The sequence below is a fragment of the Bactrocera oleae genome, chromosome 3 (assembly GCF_042242935.1).
Source record: "Bactrocera oleae isolate idBacOlea1 chromosome 3, idBacOlea1, whole genome shotgun sequence".
In the NCBI taxonomy this organism is placed as follows: Eukaryota; Metazoa; Arthropoda; class Insecta; order Diptera; family Tephritidae; genus Bactrocera; species Bactrocera oleae.
Genome location: NC_091537.1, coordinates 17302187 through 17310665, shown reverse-complemented (window position 1 = coordinate 17310665; position 8479 = coordinate 17302187). Strand labels below are relative to the sequence as shown.

General features: G+C 36.6%; 2 non-coding genes across 2 annotated transcripts; both read left to right on the top strand.

Moving 5' to 3' along the window:
• The first annotated feature begins 268 nt into the window (after nt 1-268).
• TRNAV-AAC (transfer RNA valine (anticodon AAC)) lies at nt 269-341 on the top strand. Its single transcript has one exon. It is a non-coding gene; the product is annotated as a tRNA-Val (tRNA).
• Nucleotides 342-1548: 1207 nt separating this feature from the next.
• TRNAV-AAC (transfer RNA valine (anticodon AAC)) lies at nt 1549-1621 on the top strand. Its single transcript has one exon. It is a non-coding gene; the product is annotated as a tRNA-Val (tRNA).
• The last annotated feature ends 6858 nt before the right edge of the window (nt 1622-8479 follow it).

The window sequence follows — 8479 nt, the reverse complement described above, 5'->3', positions numbered from 1 at the left end:
ATAATTTTACTTTTATTGAACTTCTTACACCACCCAATGCTATTATTTATATTATATAAGCTTATCTTGGGTAGATAAGAAAATGGTTATTAATAAACTTTCATAAACACTTGTATTTATTTGCAAAGCATTTGCATTGAGGCACACGAGCTCATAAAGGTGGTTTGCATACATTTTGATTAGATATAAAAAAAATAAACTAGTTATTTGTTAGTCTGAAAATAGTTAGCACAGCACTATTGGCGTCCTTGACCAAGGGTGGTTAGCTGTTTCCGTGGTGTAGTGGTTATCACATCCGCCTAACACGCGGAAGGCCCCCGGTTCGATCCCGGGCGGAAACAGATAAGTTTTTTTTATTTGAAACTGATAATAATTCTATTTTTATTACTCGTACAATAAGTTTGTATGTCAATTATATAAAAATTAATCTGTATTTTGTAGATTTCCGCACATTTAAATTATTTTTAAAATGTAAAATTATATTTGGCATTGACAACACAAAATATTTGGAAATAAAAACAGTTTAACGGTATCAAAAGTATATTATTTCGATTTCGAATATATAACGCATCTCAATTTCATAACTTTCACTCAATTCTCTCTCCCAAAGAGCTGTAAATCAATGGCTTATATCTATCTATACTGGCTAATACAATATAAAGTCGTGATTTGTTACATCTTAAAAAATTTTGCCTGACGAAGCAATATACTCTTTCATTGCTACTTATTGATGACCCATATACTCTATATTATTGCTTAACCTATATTCTCACAAGGTTTATTTAACTATTGTGTTACCAAAACGATCTCGAGTCATATTTAACAATTCTAAACTCATTTTCATGGGTTGTCGAACTGATATATATATTTAAAAAAAAAGTATATGACTAATGGAATATAGTATTTTCTTAAAAGAGGAAGAGGTCATACATTGGCAAAACCTCTCTATCCATCAAATTGCTGATGTCACATCATGCAATAGAATGGGTTCTACTATAAGAAGTCACTGCCATATTATTTACGGCACGGATCAAGCTCTCATCTCTGCCACCCCATGAATCGTTCAAATCCATGATGATTAAATAATCGAAAAATAGATCTTCTGGCTTTATAAAAGCTAAAGACAGTAATAACATTAGTGCTATTAATAAATTTCTTGAATTATGTTACTTTAAAGACATTATAACACGTAGAACTCAACACCAATACTCAACTTTTTCTATTCCAATAGTTTACCATTAAAAAGAATAGGACCTGGTAGCTGGAAGCTCTAGCTTCATTTGTAAGAGATTATTTCTTTATAATTAAATCTTCTTTAAATAAATACATATAATTATAACAAATATTTGCGTCAAGCACATCTAAAAATCGCTCATCTATTGGCTGTTTCGCTATAGGTTTGTGACTTTGCTATTTAAGGCTCAAAATAGTTAAGCGACATCTGCTGTTTAATGTGGCAAGCTCTGTGGTGTTTCTTTTTCGATTTATATTTTGGAAAAGCTCTGCGGTTAGCTTTGTATTGAATTCTAAAACCAATAGTTCTCAACTGTTTCCGTGGTGTAGTGGTTATCACATCCGCCTAACACGCGGAAGGCCCCCGGTTCGATCCCGGGCGGAAACAGATTCGAATTTTTTGCTTCTTTTTAAATTAATGTTATTATATAATATTTATTTATTATTTTTAATTTATTTTGAACAAACAATTATGTAAGGAATTAAAAGTTTGTGTTGAGTTGAACTATTTTTTTTTTGCAAATTAAGGAAAGTGATTATTTTCTCTTCGGAAAGAAATATTTTCTACTAGTAATATAAGAAATTATCTTTAGTCAAACTCGCGAACATAATTTTATTGAACATTTTCCTGTGCCAGTCACAAACTAATTAATAAAATGCACTTTGACTTTCGCCAGACACAAAGTGATGTAACGGTTCACAAAAATTACAGTAATATAAACAGTAATATAGCAAAATACGACCATAACTGTAAATATATAGTTTGCATCTACAATTATTTACTTTTATGTGTGTGTGTGAGCAATCGCCAGCAACGACCTTGCCGCACAATCGACTACTTACTTCAACACTTCCATGCCGGGTCGCCTCACTTGTATTATGCAATTGTTTTCGCACACGCTGAGGCTTCAGATTTATCCGCAACCATGCCACATTCCGCATATTTGAAAAGCTTACATAATTTATTATTTATTTGTTGCATTCCAACACGCAATCATTAGCCGTCTGGCATGAGCATGTTGCACTTGCTACGATTATTTATGCATCGTTCGTTGACTCATGCGGTTATTCATTCTTTTAATGGTTTTTTTACTTTTTATAAAAAATTATTTTGGAAAAAATTCAAAATTTTTCTTTCTCTATATAATTATTTTCTTTATACGTTTAGAAATTACTCATATTGATTAAGTAATAAATTTAATCGTCATTTCGCTAGAAGTGTGAACATAATTATGATCGATATTATGACTATAAAAATTTAATCGAGAGGAGTCCAGTTCCTACAATTGCCTTTGGCTTTGCAAAACAAAAAAAAAAAAAATGTAAAAATACTTTTTAGAGTTGGTTTGCTATTTACTAAAATTTTCTTCAATCTATTCGTATGTCCGTCTGTAAGCTAACGCCCAACTAACCCTTGCTGGAATGTTTCTTATGATCGAGTAAAACGGCTTCAATTCAGTAGTTATTTAGTGCTGTCATATAACAATGCCCAACCCAACAACAAGATCCCAACTGACTATGACGACATCCATCGCAGCATCAAAATATATCTCTGAGGGATTCATATACACACAACCAAACAGTTGAGGCGCAGAGCAGACCTCAAATTGCAATTTCAAGTATGTGTCTTTCTGCACAACATTGTACTAGAATCATATATGTATTTTTGATCTTCATCGATAAAGGAACGTGATCTTCATCGATAATAGACCTCTAACCCTTCGACTGGTGCAGCAGTCTTAACCTTTTTTGAGAGATCCTGCAATCTATAATATATTTTCTCTGCGAAGGCACATGATATAATACTTCAATTGTTTAATTGTCGAGTGGATGTCTCGAACCCATCTAACATTAACAGCTTTCGGGGCTTAATCAATTAAAACCGCGCGCTTGGCTCCCACTCAGTTAGCAGCAATTGTTTATGATAAGCATAGGCGAACTTGAGAATGGTGTTACAACAATAAACAGTGTAAGTTTTAATTATCACTATATTTGCAAAATTTTTGAGTGAGCTGGGAAAGGCCAAAATAAGGAAGATATTATTTAAGAGGTTATATCCACTTGGAAGTAAAAACATCGTTATTTTGTGGAAAGCCTTGATGCCGTTGCCGATCTCCAGGAGGACCTTCGAAAAAAGGTGTTGGTGGCGAGAAAGATTTTTCTGCTTAAAATTATTTCAAATCCGAAAACTATACAAATTTGGCATAACTATAGATGAGTACAGTAAATGGTGGAAGAACTAATTAAATATTTGATTTTTGACAAAATGGCGGCTTCCCGAAAAAAGTGGTTTCGCAAATATTTACACTTCAGAGTGTATACGTAAGAAGGTCGATCGGTTCAACCGTTTGGGAAAAATTTTTCTCGCCGACTCTGAAAATAGGGTTTCGAAAATAACGCCTTTAAAGTTTTCGGAGCCAATTTCAAATTCAAGTTAAAAATTTCTTAGAAATACGCTCATATCTCCGAAACTATTTGCCGGATGAACTTCAAATTTTCGGAAAATATTTTAAAATATATGTTGATTCCGTATACATTAATTTTAACAAAAAACGATTTTTTTGAATTTGAATTTCACAAGTAGAAATAACACCTTAAAGGCAAACCACTCGCTAGAAATGGTTTCTATAGAAAATTTTTATGATATGACTATTTTAAAGGAATTGACATTGCCGAATGTGAAGAATGGTGTGTTCCTAATTCCTATAGTATGAATACCTGTCACGACTTTATTTTATGAGAAAGTTTGTACTTCCAGACATTAGATACTAACTTTGAATGTTTATCAATAGAATGGTCAATCGTGATTTCGGAACAACTAGCTAGCAGTAGTATAGCAGTTGTTGTTGTTTTGTGGAAAAAAAAATTCCTGAAGTAAGTTTGAGTAATGTTGCCGAGTTGACAGTCTTTGGCCGGATAAAACTCCGGGTCCGTTCCGGTTACTTATACTGGTTACTGTTGTGGAAACGGCTGTGATGAAACTCTCTTTATAGCTTGTTGAGTAGTCAACGACAGCGATATCGCAGCAATCTGATGTTGTCTATGAAAGAGATTCTCTGAGGTTTTTTGAGGAATTTCCGTAGATCTATATACTTTTCATAGAAGCCTACCTATTTTGCACGCAATCTACATGCTTCGAACTTTGTGAATGTTCAGCGATAGCCAAGCACCCATTCAACTCAAAAACAGAGCTGGGCGGCAAGTGCATTAAACAGTTAGAGACATTTCCTGAAGACCAGCCGATACTTTCGTGCCACATTTGAGAAAGTTCAGCAGCAGCAGTAGCAACACGACTTCGCCTATGAGGCAAGCAAATCCCAGCATTTAATGGAGCGTTGTAAAAAACGAGCAGTATAATGCTGCCACATTTGGTTGCTTGGCGGCTTCTCGCTTATTGCACCATTTCATTTTTATTATTTGCTTCGAGAAAAAGTGTGCGTATGTTGGTATGTTTGCGCGCCACAACGAGTAACATTGCGACTGCAGATGTGTGTATGTTTGTGGGCCGTCATGTATCTTTGTGCAAGTTGATAGTTTTTTCACTTCATCTAATTTTTTCTATGCTCCTCAAATGGCTAAGCGACCGACTAACTGGTTGCTTAGCTGCTTGCCGCATTGGCGTAGCCGCTATCCCACCGACGGACGGACAGACAGGTTGCCTAGTTGGCTGGTTGGTTGTTTGGCTGACTGGCGATTTGGCGGAATAGTTGGTAGCTGGTAGCTGGTGGCTGGTGGCCCAGCATTGAGCTGATGTCTGCTTGCTTGCTTGCGCTAGCCATGTCGCCGTTAGCTGCAGCTGTTGTTGTTGCCGATAGTTGTTGTGCATCTTTTTTAACGTTGCCAATCTTGATGATGCGCGTGTTGTTGTTGTTATTATTATTATTATTGCTCGGCCGCTATTAGCTGGAAGACACTTTGCGGCAAACGTCGCTTAGCGAGCCGGTTGAGACCAGCTGGTTGATTTTTACCCGAAATAGAACGGAGCGAAGTGGATATATTTGGCGCATGGCAAATTGTTGTTGCTGCTATGTATAGAAAGCATTAGTATGTATGTGTGATTGTTGTATTTTGTATATTTTTGCGCGCATACTCGTCCCAACCATCGGCTCGCCACCGCCCGGTCTTGCCGCCCACCATCGCCTGCTTGCTGGCCTGCTGATTACCTCGGTCGTCGCAAAATTCGTGAAAAGTACACACCACACACACACATACACACACATGCATACATATGTGTATTTTATGGTGCCTACAACTTGTGCGCCAACTCCCCCCCGCAACCTTTGCGCCGCCCAATTCGAGCGTATTTTCTCAACGTCAATGCGGAATCTCGGCACATGCCGCGCATGGCTCATCCATATATCCTCTATATGTTTGTATGTATGTATACCATATATGTGGATTCGACCGGCCCACCATTCGTGTCTCCGCAGTATTTGCTGGCGATTTGAGCAGCCAGTCAGCCAAACAGCTCACTTTGGCATCTAGGCAGCTGGCGGCAGGCAACTAAATCGGCACCAACAGCAGCTGCCAACAACAACTAACCAACCAAGCAACCAAAGCAGCAGTTTTCCTCGACTTGCTCGCTACTTGCTAGGCATTGCTGTGCTCCTAATAGGAATATCGGAAAATTCCTTTGAGGATTCAACAACAAAGGCGGAAAACTCGTATCGGCCGCCTTTGATAAAATTTTCCGCATCAACGAAATTATTGCCGGCCTAATGGTGTTGCTGGTTAAGGTGAGTGAGTGAGCGGTGGTGGTTGCTCTGGTGAGTGAGTGGTGAATGGTTAGTTGTTTGATTGTTGAATTTTCCGACAGCAACGATTAATTTTTGACGCTCAATGGCGTTAGAAAAATAACTAGAGGGTTGCCGAAGTTGTCAAAGTAGCCGCGTGGCCGCATGTCACACGTTGTTTTTGTAGTTGTTGCGCAAGATTTTCCTTTGTTGTTATTGTAGTTGTTGCGCAAGATTTTCCTTTTTTACACGCGGCTGCCGCACAGCAACCCCTTTGAGTTTTCTTTTGGTGCTGTTTTTATCGCTGTTGTTGTTGTTGTTATCAATTTTGTTGTCGTTGCGGTGGTACGCGCTTCTTGGCATCGTTGTCATCTATCAGACAGCAGCTGCTCTCCCCTACGCCGCCCTTTTAGTCAAATTTCTTTCAGATTGGCCGCCAGCAGCGGCGTTGCCATTGAGATGCTGAGTTGCTCATACATATTTACATATGTACATATGTAGGTATGTACACATAAACACTCTTATGACTATTTTTATGTGCGTATGTATGTTTGTCATTGAAAACGGTCGCCTCTGTGCTCGCTTGTCAGCTGTCAGCATGCTTTGCGTACTCGCACTCGATTCGATTTTCATGTCATGTATTTTCCTTTGTCAATACACACATATACCTATTTATATTCACATACATGTACGTTTGTATGCGTTTGCTTGAATTTTCTTCTCTCTTCGCCTACTTGTAGCGTGTGACGTTTGGGCATTTTCCACCTAATTTTCCAAGCAACAACTTTTGCTCGCTACACAAGCTGCGCGCCTGCTTCTCAATACGTGTAATTTATTCAATTTTTGAAAATTAATTTTTTGAAATCGCTTTTGAAAAAATCTGCATTTTCAATTTTCGGCAAATTTTCAAATTAAAACAACAACAGTATTGGCATATACAAATATATATCAACATAAACGCCAATAACTACACATATAGGTATGTAAGTACATACATATGTATGTATGTGTTTTCCGTCTGCCTTGAATTGTCGCTTTGAAATTTGGTATACTAAAAACTTTACTGCTACATTTGTTGCTTTTCATTTCCAAACTGTTAGTTGAAGTGCCACTGTACTATACAGTCAGAAAGTTTATACAGAAAATTAAGCCTAAAAGTATGCTATGACTTTTCTAGTTAAGCATGTTTGTGTGGCTACTGCGCGTATTAGTGATGAACATTTATGTCAACGAGCAGTTGTTAAAGATTTAGTCCCGAAATGGATCCCGCATGAGAAAAAACGTTAACTTCGGCTGTAATATTAGGTGTAGTAAAAAGAAATCCATCATATTCGCATGACCCGTTCATTTTGTATAGCAGCCATATGCTATAGTGGTCCGATCTGAACAATATATTCGGATATTGTAGAACAGAGAGTAACTTATGCCAAATTTTAAATAGATATTTTGTCAAATAAAAAAGTTTTCCATACAAAAACTTGAATTTGATCGTTCATTTTGTATGACAGCCATATGCTCTAGTGGTTCGATATAAAACATTTGTTCGGAGCTCATAAAATTTTCTTGGACATTAATTCAAGCCAAATTTTTATGTGGTACTCTTTAAATTTTACAATCCCGAAATTGATTCTCTGATTTCTATACATTTCTAATACAGTCCCGAAATAATTTACAATCCCGAAATGTTTATGATCGAGATTCCGTTATATTTTTCGAATATTTTATTTATAAGACTGTTGAACTTACAATCCCGGAATTGATTCCGAAATTTTTATGGCGCTCAAGCTGGATTTCGGTATATTTTTCATAAAATTCTGGGGTATTGTATTTATAAGACACTTAAACTTACAATCTGAACTGATCCCGATAATTTTATGAAGCTTAACCTTGATTCCATTATATTTTTGGTAAAATCCCCGAATATTGTATCTATAAGACTGTTGAATTTTCAATCCCGAAACTGATTCCACTAACTAACACTGTATAGTATATAGTATATACTATATTGATCTCGTGTCGAAAGAGACTTTTATTTAGTTCAAATCATCAAGTTTTGTAAAACCATATATCTTATATTGTGGGCTTGCTCTAGGTATTCTTTAAATTGTATGACTATAAATGAAAATAAGGTATGACCTTGAAAAATTATCGATTTACGAATAAGGGAGAGATATAGAGTACTTAAGTTCTTTAAAACCACTTTTTATATTGCCTCTAAGAAGGCACTATTTGATTCCGCCCGTCTATTTGGTTTACACCAGTTGTTTGTTGCACGCTAAGCATTGGCGAGTAGAAGACATCTAATAATGCTTAACTACCATATTAATGTACATATGTATGTTCAAGGTGAATAAACTCATTAAAGTCTGCCATCGAATTAGCAAAATACATCAAAAGGTTCGCAACATCAAGGGTTCTTTCTTTCCGTACATCAAACAATTTGACACGCGTTCGGCGGTAAAATTACAATTAAGGCATGATGATATGCGCTCGTCACCAAGCCGACAGTAGTT